The sequence below is a fragment of the Taudactylus pleione genome, unplaced genomic scaffold (assembly GCF_031769625.1).
Source record: "Taudactylus pleione unplaced genomic scaffold, aTauple2 ptg000134l, whole genome shotgun sequence".
Taxonomy (NCBI): domain Eukaryota; kingdom Metazoa; phylum Chordata; class Amphibia; order Anura; family Myobatrachidae; genus Taudactylus; species Taudactylus pleione.
In genome coordinates, this window is record NW_028284536.1 from 6169344 (window position 1) to 6183033 (window position 13690).

Here is a 13690-nt window from a genome sequence, read left to right on the forward strand (position 1 = left end):
TGTACTGATAAGATAACACCTGGTTTTAACATAACACAGGCTTCCACTTAAAAATGCTGATAGGTTGCATTCTGCTGATTAGATATCACCAGGAACAACATTAACCTTCAGGTATTTTCTAAATGTTGAATAAATTGGCTTAAATCAAATTAAACTCACTTTAGAGATAATTGTTTCAGAGAAAGTCTTGAACCCTAACATAAAATAGGTAGTTTGACATGTTGACTTCTCTACCTAAAATTCCCCAAAATTTGACTAATAGAAGATTCTCGTCCCTGGGTGGGATTGAACCACCAACCTTCCGGTTAACAGCCGAACACGCTAACCAATTGCGCCACAGAAACCCTATATGAGACATAAACAAACAACAGCTAAGAAACATTGATCTGGAAAGTTTCCTTGCCAAAGTTTATAAAGTCTCTAATCTGGACAGTTATTTTAGGATTTTTCGTTAATTAAAAGGAACACATTGCCATGTTCTTGTGATGAATCAACCCTTCTTGAGTTCTAAGCACTTCCATGAGCAGCAGAGTGGCGCAGCGGAAGCGTGCTGGGCCCATAACCCAGAGGTTGATGTATCAAAACCATCCTCTGCTATGTGCTATTTTCATTTATCAAATCTAAAATTGGGATTGCTATTTTGACTTTTTTGGTCTTTGCTTATAGTAGAAAATCCATTACCATCTTAACTCATTTTAATCGTATTTTGACAGAAGTGCTGTAGCAAAAAATCCACATAATGTCTTTAATTTACCCTATTACTTCTATGGTTATTGAGAAAAACAAACTACATTGACTCCAGAAGAGCAAATCAGGTGATCTAATAAGTAATTTATCAAAATCATCTTTCCAGCTTACACTTTGGTGATGCAATAAGACAATGATTTTGTAAGAAAAATCTTCACACTTCAAAAAGTTTTTCTTAATTCCTTACCTTTGTACTGATAAGATAACACCTGGTTATAACATAACAAAGGCTTTCACTTAAAAATGCTGCTATGTTGCATTCTGCTGATTAGATATCACCAGGAACAACATTAACCTTCAGGTATTTTCTAAATGTTGAATAAATTGGCTTAAATCAAATTAAACTCACTTTAGAGATAATTGTTTCAGAGAAAGTCTTGAACCCTACCATAAAATAGGTAGTTTGACATGTTGACTTCTCTACCTAAAAATCCAAAAAACTTGATTAATAGAATATTCTCGTCCCTGGGTGGGATTGAACCACCAACATTCCAGTTAACAGCCGAACGCGCTAACCAATTGCGCCACAGAAACCCTATATGAGATATAAACAAACAACAGCTAAGAAACATTGATCTGGAAAGTTTCCTTGCCAAAGTTTATAAAGTCTCTAATCTGGACAGTTATTTTAGGATTTTTCGTTAATTAAAAGGAACACATTGCCATGTTCTTGTGATGAATCAACCCTTCTTGAGTTCTAAGCACTTCCATGAGCAGCAGAGTGGCGCAGCGGAAGCGTGCTGGGCCCATAACCCAGAGGTCGATGGATCGAAACCATCCTCTGCTATGTGCTATTTTCATTTATCAAATCTAAAATTGGGATTGCTATTTTGACTTTTTTGGTCTTTGCTTATAGTAGAAAATACATTATCATCTTAACTCATTTTAATCATATTTTGACAGAAGTGCTGTAGCAAAAAATCCACTTAATATCTTTACTTTACCCTATTACTTATTTGGTTATTGAGAAAAACAAACTACATTGACTCCAGAAGAGCAAATCAGGTGTTCTAACAAGTAATTTATCAAAATCATCTTTCCAGCTTACACTTTGGTGATGCAATAAGACAATGATTTTGTAAGAAAAATCTTCAAACTTCAAAAAGTTTTTCTTAATTCCTTACCTTTGTACTGATAAGATAAGACCTGGTTTTAACATAACACAGGCTTTCACTTAAAAATGCTGCTAGGTTGCATTCTGCTGATTAGATATCACCAGGAACAACATTAACCTTCAGGTATTTTCTAAATGTTGAATAAATTGGCTTAAATCAAATTAAACTCACTTTAGAGATAATTGTTTCAGAGAAAGTCTTGAACCCTACCATAATATAGGTAGTTTGACATGTTGACTTCTCTACCTAAAAATCGAAAAAACTTGATTAATAGAATATTCTCGTCCCTGGGTGGGATTGAACCACCAACATTCCAGTTAACAGCCGAACGCGCTAACCAATTGCGCCACAGAAACCCTATATGAGATATAAACAAACAACAGCTAAGAAACATTGATCTGGAAAGTTTCCTTGCCAAAGTTTATAAAGTCTCTAATCTGGACAGTTATTTTAGGATTTTTCGTTAATTAAAAGGAACACATTGCCATGTTCTTGAGATGAATCAACCCTTCTTGAGTTCTAAGCACTTCCATGAGCAGCAGAGTGGCGCAGCGGAAGCGTGCTGGGCCCATAACCCAGAGGTTGATGGATCGAAACTCTGCTATGTGCTGTTTTCATTTATCAAATCTAAAATTGGGATTGCTATTTTGACTTTTTTGGTCTTTGCTTATAGTAGAAAATCCATTATCATCTTAACTCATTTAAATCGTATTTTGACAGAAGTGCTGTAGCAAAAAACCCACATAATGTCTTTACTTTACCCTATTACTTCTATGGTTATTGAGAAAAACAAACTACATTGACTCCAGAAGAGCAAATCAGGTGTTCTAACAAGTAATTTATCAAAATCATCTTTCCAGCTTACACTTTGGTGATGCAATAAGACAATGATTTTGTAAGAAAAATCTTCACACTTCAAAAAGTTTTTCTTAATTCTTTACCTTTGTACTGATAAGATAAGACCTGGTTTTAACATAACACAGGCTTTCACTTAAAAATGCTGCTAGGTTGCATTCTGCTGATTAGATATCACCAGGAACAACATTAACCTTCAGGTATTTTCTAAATGTTGAATAAATTGGCTTAAATCAAATTAAACTCACTTTAGAGATAATTGTTTCAGAGAAAGTCTTGAACCCTACCATAAAATAGGTAGTTTGACATGTTGACTTCTCTACCTAAAATTCCCCAAAATTTGACTAATAGAAGATTCTCGTCCCTGGGTGGGATTGAACCACCAACCTTCCGGTTAACAGCCAAACGCGCTAACCAATTGCGCCACATAGACACTATGTGATACATAAACAAACAACACCTAAGAAAGATTGATCTGGAAAGTTTCCTTGCCAAAGTTTATAAAGTCTCTAATCTGGACAGTTATTTTAGGATTTTTCATTAATTAAAAGGAACACATTGCCATGTTCTTGAGATGAATCAACCCTTCTTGAGTTCTAAGCACTTCCATGAGCAGCAGAGTGGCGCAGCGGAAGCGTGCTGGGCCCATAACCCAGAGGTCGATGGATTGAAACTCTGCTATGTGCTGTTTTCATTTATCAAATCTAAAATTGGGATTGCTATTTTGACTTTTATGGTCTTTGCTTATAGTAGAAAATCCATTATCATCTTAACTCATTTAAATCGTATTTTGACAGAAGTGCTGTAGCAAAAAACCCACATAATGTCTTTACTTTACCCTATTACTTCTATGGTTATTGAGAAAAACAAACTACATTGACTCCAGAAGAGCAAATCAGGTGTTCTAACAAGTAATTTATCAAAATCATCTTTCCAGCTTACACTTTGGTGATGCAATAAGTCAATGATTTTGTAAGAAAAATCTTCAAACTTCAAAAAGTTTTTCTTAATTCCTTACCTTTGTACTGATAAGATAACACCTGGTTATAACATAACACAGGCTTTCACTTAAAAATGCTGCTAGGTTGCATTCTGCTGATTAGATATCACCAGGAACAACATTAACCTTCAGGTATTTTCTAAATGTTGAATAAATTGGCTTAAATCAAATTAAACTCACTTTAGAGATAATTGTTTCAGAGAAAGTCTTGAACCCTTCCTTAAAATAGGTAGTTTGACATGTTGACTTCTCTACCTAAAAATCCCCAAAACTTGATTAATAGAATATTCTCGTCCCTGGGTGGGATTGAACCACCAACATTCCAGTTAACAGCCGAACGCGCTAACCAATTGCGCCACAGAAACCCTATATGAGATATAAACAAACAACAGCTAAGAAACATTGATCTGGAAAGTTTCCTTGCCAAAGTTTATAAAGTCTCTAATCTGGACAGTTATTTTAGGATTTTTCGTTAATTAAAAGGAACACATTGCCATGTTCTTGTGATGAATCAACCCTTCTTGAGTTCTAAGCACTTCCATGAGCAGCAGAGTGGCGCAGCGGAAGCGTGCTGGGCCCATAACCCAGAGGTCGATGGATCGAAACCATCCTCTGCTATGTGCTATTTTCATTTATCAAATCTAAAATTGGGATTGCTATTTTGACTTTTTTGGTCTTTGCTTATAGTAGAAAATCCATTATCATCTTAACTCATTTTAATCGTATTTTGACAGAAGTGCTGTAGCAAAAAATCCACATAATGTCTTTAATTTACCCTATTACTTCTATGGTTATTGAGAAAAACAAACTACATTGACTCCAGAAGAGCAAATCAGGTGATCTAACAAGTAATTTATCAAAATCATCTTTCCAGCTTACACTTTGGTGATGCAATAAGACAATGATTTTGTAAGAAAAATCTTCACACTTCAAAAAGTTTTTCTTAATTCCTTACCTTTGTACTGATAAGATAACACCTGGTTTTAACATAACACAGGCTTCCACTTAAAAATGCTGATAGGTTGCATTCTGCTGATTAGATATCACCAGGAACAACATTAACCTTCAGGTATTTTCTAAATGTTGAATAAATTGGCTTAAATCAAATTAAACTCACTTTAGAGATAATTGTTTCAGAGAAAGTCTTGAACCCTAACATAAAATAGGTAGTTTGACATGTTGACTTCTCTACCTAAAATTCCCCAAGATTTGACTAATATAAGATTCTCGTCCCTGGGTGGGATTGAACCACCAACCTTCCGGTTAACAGCCGAACACGCTAACCAATTGCGCCACAGAGACCCTATATGAGACATAAACAAACAACTGCTAAAAAAGATTGATCTGGAAAGTTTCCTTGCCAAAGTTTATAAAGTCTCTAATCTGGACAGTTATTTTAGGATTTTTCGTTAATTAAAAGGAACACATTGCCATGTTCTTGTGATGAATCAACCCTTCTTGAGTTCTAAGCACTTCCATGAGCAGCAGAGTGGCGCAGCAGAAGCTTGCTGGGCCCATAACCCAGAGGTCGATGGATCGAAACCATCCTCTGCTATGTGCTATTTTCATTTATCAAATCTAAAATTGGGATTGCTATTTTGACTTTTTTGGTCTTTGCTTATAGTAGAAAATCCATTATCATCTTAACTCATTTTAATCGTATTTTGACAGAAGTGCTGTAGCAAAAAATCCACTTAATATCTTTACTTTATCCTATTACTTCTATGGTTATTGAGAAAAACAAACTACATTGACTCCAGAAGAGCAAATCAGGTGTTCTAACAAGTAATTTATCAAAATCATCTTTCCAGCTTACACTTTGGTGATGCAATAAGACAATGATTTTGTAAGAAAAATCTTCAAACTTCAAAAAGTTTTTCTTAATTCCTTACCTTTGTACTGATAAGATAAGACCTGGTTTTAACATAACACAGGCTTTCACTTAAAAATGCTGCTAGGTTGCATTCTGCTGATTAGATATCACCAGGAACAACATTAACCTTCAGGTATTTTCTAAATGTTGAATAAATTGGCTTAAATCAAATTAAACTCACTTTAGAGATAATTGTTTCAGAGAAAGTCTTGAACCCTACCATAAAATAGGTAGTTTGACATGTTGACTTCTCTACCTAAAAATCCAAAAAACTTGATTAATAGAATATTCTCGTCCCTGGGTGGGATTGAACCACCAACATTCCAGTTAACAGCCGAACGCGCTAACCAATTGCGCCACAGAAACCCTATATGAGATATAAACAAACAACAGCTAAGAAACATTGATCTGGAAAGTTTCCTTGCCAAAGTTTATAAAGTCTCTAATCTGGACAGTTATTTTAGGATTTTTCGTTAATTAAAAGGAACACATTGCCATGTTCTTGAGATGAATCAACCCTTCTTGAGTTCTAAGCACTTCCATGAGCAGCAGAGTGGCGCAGCGGAAGCATGCTGGGCCCATAACCCAGAGGTTGATGGATCGAAACTCTGCTATGTGCTGTTTTCATTTATCAAATCTAAAATTGGGATTGCTATTTTGACTTTTTTGGTCTTTGCTTATAGTAGAAAATCCATTATCATCTTAACTCATTTAAATCGTATTTTGACAGAAGTGCTGTAGCAAAAAACCCACATAATGTCTTTACTTTACCCTATTACTTCTATGGTTATTGAGAAAAACAAACTACATTGACTCCAGAAGAGCAAATCAGGTGTTCTAACAAGTAATTTATCAAAATCATCTTTCCAGCTTACACTTTGGTGATGCAATAAGACAATGATTTTGTAAGAAAAATCTTCACACTTCAAAAAGTTTTTCTTAATTCTTTACCTTTGTACTGATAAGATAAGACCTGGTTTTAACATAACACAGGCTTTCACTTAAAAATGCTGCTAGGTTGCATTCTGCTGATTAGATATCACCAGGAACAACATTAACCTTCAGGTATTTTCTAAATGTTGAATAAATTGGCTTAAATCAAATTAAACTCACTTTAGAGATAATTGTTTCAGAGAAAGTCTTGAACCCTACCATAAAATAGGTAGTTTGACATGTTGACTTCTCTACCTAAAATTCCCCAAAATTTGACTAATAGAAGATTCTCGTCCCTGGGTGGGATTGAACCACCAACCTTCCGGTTAACAGCCGAACGCGCTAACCAATTGCACCACATAGACACTATGTGATACATAAACAAACAACACCTAAGAAAGATTGATCTGGAAAGTTTCCTTGCCAAAGTTTATAAAGTCTCTAATCTGGACAGTTATTTTAGGATTTTTCGTTAATTAAAAGGAACACATTGCCATGTTCTTGAGATGAATCAACCCTTCTTGAGTTCTAAGCACTTCCATGAGCAGCAGAGTGGCGCAGCGGAAGCATGCTGGGCCCATAACCCAGAGGTTGATGGATCGAAACTCTGCTATGTGCTGTTTTCATTTATCAAATCTAAAATTGGGATTGCTATTTTGACTTTTTTGGTCTTTGCTTATAGTAGAAAATCCATTATCATCTTAACTCATTTAAATCGTATTTTGACAGAAGTGCTGTAGCAAAAAACCCACATAATGTCTTTACTTTACCCTATTACTTCTATGGTTATTGAGAAAAACAAACTACATTGACTCCAGAAGAGCAAATCAGGTGTTCTAACAAGTAATTTATCAAAATCATCTTTCCAGCTTACACTTTGGTGATGCAATAAGACAATGATTTTGTAAGAAAAATCTTCACACTTCAAAAAGTTTTTCTTAATTCTTTACCTTTGTACTGATAAGATAAGACCTGGTTTTAACATAACACAGGCTTTCACTTAAAAATGCTGCTAGGTTGCATTCTGCTGATTAGATATCACCAGGAACAACATTAACCTTCAGGTATTTTCTAAATGTTGAATAAATTGGCTTAAATCAAATTAAACTCACTTTAGAGATAATTGTTTCAGAGAAAGTCTTGAACCCTACCATAAAATAGGTAGTTTGACATGTTGACTTCTCTACCTAAAATTCCCCAAAATTTGACTAATAGAAGATTCTCGTCCCTGGGTGGGATTGAACCACCAACCTTCCGGTTAACAGCCGAACGCGCTAACCAATTGCACCACATAGACACTATGTGATACATAAACAAACAACACCTAAGAAAGATTGATCTGGAAAGTTTCCTTGCCAAAGTTTATAAAGTCTCTAATCTGGACAGTTATTTTAGGATTTTTCGTTAATTAAAAGGAACACATTGCCATGTTCTTGAGATGAATCAACCGTTCTTGATTTCTAAGCACTTCCATGAGCAGCAGAGTGGCACAGCAGAAGCTTGCTGGGCCCATAACCCAGAGGTCGATGGATTGAAACTCTGCTATGTGCTGTTTTCATTTATCAAATCTAAAATTGGGATTGCTATTTTGACTTTTTTGGTCTTTGCTTATAGTAGAAAATCCATTATCATCTTAACTCATTTAAATCGTATTTTGACAGAAGTGCTGTAGCAAAAAACCCACATAATGTCTTTACTTTACCCTATTACTTCTATGGTTATTGAGAAAAACAAACTACATTGACTCCAGAAGAGCAAATCAGGTGATCTAACAAGTATTTTATCAAAATCATCTTTCCAGCTTACACTTTGGTGATGCAATAAGACAATGATTTTGTAAGAAAAATCTTCACACTTCAAAAAGTTTTTCTTAATTCCTTACCTTTGTACTGATAAGATAACACCTGGTTATAACATAACAAAGGCTTTCACTTAAAAATGCTGCTAGGTTGCATTCTGCTGATTAGATATCACCAGGAACAACATTAACCTTCAGGTATTTTCTAAATGTTGAATAAATTGGCTTAAATCAAATTAAACTCACTTTAGAGATAATTGTTTCAGAGAAAGTCTTGAACCCTTCCTTAAAATAGGTAGTTTGACATGTTGACTTCTCTACCTAAAAATCCCCAAAACTTGATTAATAGAATATTCTCTTCCCTGGGTGGGATTGAACCACCAACATTCCAGTTAACAGCCGAACGCGCTAACCAATTGCGCCACAGAAACCCTATATGAGATATAAACAAACAACAGCTAAGAAACATTGATCTGGAAAGTTTCCTTGCCAAAGTTTATAAAGTCTCTAATCTGGACAGTTATTTTAGGATTTTTCGTTAATTAAAAGGAACACATTGCCATGTTCTTGTGATGAATCAACCCTTCTTGAGTTCTAAGCACTTCCATGAGCAGCAGAGTGGCGCAGCGGAAGCGTGCTGGGCCCATAACCCAGAGGTCGATGGATCGAAACCATCCTCTGCTATGTGCTATTTTCATTTATCAAATCTAAAATTGGGATTGCTATTTTGACTTTTTTGGTCTTTGCTTATAGTAGAAAATCCATTATCATCTTAACTCATTTTAAGCGTATTTTGACAGAAGTGCTGTAGCAAAAAATCCACATAATGTCTTTAATTTACCCTATTACTTCTATGGTTATTGAGAAAAACAAACTACATTGACTCCAGAAGAGCAAATCAGGTGATCTAACAAGTAATTTATCAAAATCATCTTTCCAGCTTACACTTTGGTGATGCAATAAGACAATGATTTTGTAAGAAAAATCTTCACACTTCAAAAAGTTTTTCTTAATTCCTTACCTTTGTACTGATAAGATAACACCTGGTTTTAACATAACACAGGCTTCCACTTAAAAATGCTGATAGGTTGCATTCTGCTGATTAGATATCACCAGGAACAACATTAACCTTCAAGTATTTTCTAAATGTTGAATAAATTGGCTTAAATCAAATTAAACTCACTTTAGAGATAATTGTTTCAGAGAAAGTCTTGAACCCTAACATAAAATAGGTAGTTTGACATGTTGACTTCTCTACCTAAAATTCCCCAAAATTTGACTAATATACGATTCTCGTCCCTGGGTGGGATTGAACCACCAACCTTCCGGTTAACAGCCGAACACGCTAACCAATTGCACCACAGAGACCCTATATGAGACATAAGCAAACAACTGCTAAAAAAGATTGATCTGGAAAGTTTCCTTGCCAAAGTTTATAAAGTCTCTAATCTGGACAGTTATTTTAGGATTTTTCGTTAATTAAAAGGAACACATTGCCATGTTCTTGTGGTGAATCAACCCTTCTTGAGTTCTAAGCACTTCCATGAGCAGCAGAGTGGCGCAGCAGAAGCTTGCTGGGCCCATAACCCAGAGGTCGATGGATCGAAACCATCCTCTGCTATGTGCTATTTTCATTTATCAAATCTAAAATTAGGATTGCTATTTTGACTTTTTTGGTCTTTGCTTATAGTAGAAAATCCATTATCATCTTAACTCATTTTAATCGTATTTTGACAGAAGTGCTGTAGCAAAAAATCCACTTAATATCTTTACTTTACCCTATTACTTCTATGGTTATTGAGAAAAACAAACTACATTGACTCCAGAAGAGCAAATCAGGTGATCTAACAAGTAATTTATCAAAATCATCTTTCCAGCTTACACTTTGGTGATGCAATAAGACAATGATTTTATAAGAAAAATATTCACACTTCAAAAAGTTTTTCTTAATTCCTTACCTTTGTACTGATAAGATAACACCTGGTTTTAACATAACACAGGCTTCCACTTAAAAATGCTGATAGGTTGCATTCTGCTGATTAGATATCACCAGGAACAACATTAACCTTCAGGTATTTTCTAAATGTTGAATAAATTGGCTTAAATCAAATTAAACTCACTTTAGAGATAATTGTTTCAGAGAAAGTCTTGAACCCTAACATAAAATAGGTAGTTTGACATGTTGACTTCTCTACCTAAAATTCCCCAAAATTTGACTAATATAAGATTCTCGTCCCTGGGTGGGATTGAACCACCAACCTTCCGGTTAACAGCCGAACACGCTAACCAATTGCGCCACAGAGACCCTATATGAGACATAAACAAACAACTGCTAAAAAAGATTGATCTGGAAAGTTTCCTTGCCAAAGTTTATAAAGTCTCTAATCTGGACATTTATTTTAGGATTTTTCGTTAATTAAAAGGAACACATTGCCATGTTCTTGAGATGAATCAACCCTTCTTGAGTTCTAAGAACTTCCATGAGCAGCAGAGTGGCGCAGCGGAAGCATGCTGGGCCCATAACCCAGAGGTCGATGGATCGAAACTCTGCTATGTGCTGTTTTCATTTATCAAATCTAAAATTGGGATTGCTATTTTGACTTTTTTGGTCTTTGCTTATAGTAGAAAATCCATTATCATCTTAACTCATTTTAATCGTATTTTGACAGAAGTGCTGTAGCAAAAAATCCACTTAATATCTTTACTTTACCCTATTACTTCTATGGTTATTGAGAAAAACAAACTACATTGACTCCAGAAGAGCAAATCAGGTGTTCTAACAAGTAATTTATCAAAATCATCTTTCCAGCTTACACTTTGGTGATGCAATAAGACAATGATTTTGTAAGAAAAATCTTCAAACTTCAAAAAGTTTTTCTTAATTCCTTACCTTTGTACTGATAAGATAAGACCTGGTTTTAACATAACACAGGCTTTCACTTAAAAATGCTGCTAGGTTGCATTCTGATGATTAGATATCACCAGGAACAACATTAACCTTCAGGTATTTTCTAAATGTTGAATAAATTGGCTTAAATCAAATTAAACTCACTATAGAGATAATTGTTTCAGAGAAAGTCTTGAACCCTTCCTTAAAATAGGTAGTTTGACATGTTGACTTCTCTACCGAAAAATCCCCAAAACTTGATTAATAGAATATTCTCGTCCCTGGGTGGGATTGAACCACCAACATTCCAGTTAACAGCCGAACGCGCTAACCAATTGCGCCACAGAAACCCTATATGAGACATAAACAAACAACAGCTAAGAAACATTGATCTGGAAAGTTTCCTTGCCAAAGTTTATAAAGTCTCTAATCTGGACAGTTATTTTAGGATTTTTCGTTAATTAAAAGGAACACATTGCCATGTTCTTGTGATGAATCAACCCTTCTTGAGTTCTAAGCACTTCCATGAGCAGCAGAGTGGCGCAGCGGAAGCGTGCTGGGCCCATAACCCAGAGGTCGATGGATCGAAACCATCCTCTGCTATGTGCTATTTTCATTTATCAAATCTAAAATTGGGATTGCTATTTTGACTTTTTTGGTCTTTGCTTATAGTAGAAAATCCATTATCATCTTAACTCATTTTAATCGTATTTTGACAGAAGTGCTGTAGCAAAAAATCCACATAATGTCTTTAATTTACCCTATTACTTCTATGGTTATTGAGAAAAACAAACTACATTGACTCTGGAAGAGCAAATCAGGTGATCTAACAAGTAATTTATCAAAATCATCTTTCCAGCTTACACATTGGTGATGCAATAAGACAATGATTTTGTAAGAAAAATCTTCACACTTCAAAAAGTTTTTCTTAATTCCTTACCTTTGTACTGATAAGATAACACCTGGTTTTAACATAACACAGGCTTCCACTTAAAAATGCTGCTAGGTTGCATTCTGCTGATTAGATATCACCAGGAACAACATTAACCTTCAGGTATTTTCTAAATGTTGAATAAATTGGCTTAAATCAAATTAAACTCACTTTAGAGATAATTGTTTCAGAGAAAGTCTTGAACCCTTCCTTAAAATAGGTAGTTTGACATGTTGACTTCTCTACCGAAAAATCCCCAAAACTTGATTAATAGAATATTCTCGTCCCTGGGTGGGATTGAACCACCAACATTCCAGTTAACAGCCGAACGCGCTAACCAATTGCGCCACAGAAACCCTATATGAGACATAAACAAACAACAGCTAAGAAACATTGATCTGGAAAGTTTCCTTGCCAAAGTTTATAAAGTCTCTAATCTGGACAGTTATTTTAGGATTTTTCGTTAATTAAAAGGAACACATTGCCATGTTCTTGAGATGAATCAACCCTTCTTGAGTTCTAAGAACTTCCATGAGCAGCAGAGTGGCGCAGCGGAAGCGTGCTGGGCCCATAACCCAGAGGTCGATGGATCGAAACTCTGCTATGTGCTGTTTTCATTTATCAAATCTAAAATTGGGATTGCTATTTTGACTTTTTTGGTCTTTGCTTATAGTAGAAAATCCATTATCATCTTAACTCATTTAAATCGTATTTTGACAGAAGTGCTGTAGCAAAAAACCCACATAATGTCTTTACTTTACCCTATTACTTCTATGGTTATTGAGAAAAACAAACTACATTGACTCCAGAAGAGCAAATCAGGTGTTCTAACAAGTAATTTATCAAAATCATCTTTCCAGCTTACACTTTGGTGATGCAATAAGACAATGATTTTGTAAGAAAAATCTTCACACTTCAAAAAGTTTTTCTTAATTCCTTACCTTTGTACTGATAAGATAACACCTGGTTTTAACATAACACAGGCTTCCACTTAAAAATGCTGATAGGTTGCATTCTGCTGATTAGATATCACCAGGAACAACATTAACCTTCAGGTATTTTCTAAATGTTGAATAAATTGGCTTAAATCAAATTAAACTCACTTTAGAGATAATTGTTTCAGAGAAAGTCTTGAACCCTAACATAAAATAGGTAGTTTGACATGTTGACTTCTCTACCTAAAATTCCCCAAAATTTGACTAATAGAATATTCTCGTCCCTGGGTGGGATTGAACCACCAACCTTCCGGTTAACAGCCGAACACGCTAACCAATTGCGCCACAGAAACCCTATATGAGACATAAACAAACAACAGCTAAGAAACATTGATCTGGAAAGTTTCCTTGCCAAAGTTTATAAAGTCTCTAATCTGGACAGTTATTTTAGGATTTTTCGTTAATTAAAAGGAACACATTGCCATGTTCTTGTGATGAATCAACCCTTCTTGAGTTCTAAGCACTTCCATGAGCAGCAGAGTGGCGCAGCGGAAGCGTGCTGGGCCCATAACCCAGAGGTTGATGTATCAAAACCATCCTCTGCTATGTGCTATTT

At 35.2% G+C, this 13690-nt stretch overlaps 4 non-coding genes across 4 annotated transcripts; all 4 read right to left on the reverse strand.

Moving 5' to 3' along the window:
- Positions 1 to 270: 270 nt before the first annotated feature.
- TRNAN-GUU (transfer RNA asparagine (anticodon GUU)) lies at positions 271 to 344 on the reverse strand. The gene has a single exon. It is a non-coding gene; the product is annotated as a tRNA-Asn (tRNA).
- Positions 345 to 4945: 4601 nt separating this feature from the next.
- On the reverse strand, positions 4946 to 5019 carry TRNAN-GUU (transfer RNA asparagine (anticodon GUU)). Its single transcript has one exon. It is a non-coding gene; the product is annotated as a tRNA-Asn (tRNA).
- Positions 5020 to 10552: 5533 nt separating this feature from the next.
- On the reverse strand, positions 10553 to 10626 carry TRNAN-GUU (transfer RNA asparagine (anticodon GUU)). Its single transcript has one exon. It is a non-coding gene; the product is annotated as a tRNA-Asn (tRNA).
- Positions 10627 to 13353: 2727 nt separating this feature from the next.
- Positions 13354 to 13427, reverse strand: TRNAN-GUU (transfer RNA asparagine (anticodon GUU)). Its single transcript has one exon. It is a non-coding gene; the product is annotated as a tRNA-Asn (tRNA).
- Between the last annotated feature and the right edge of the window lie 263 nt (positions 13428 to 13690).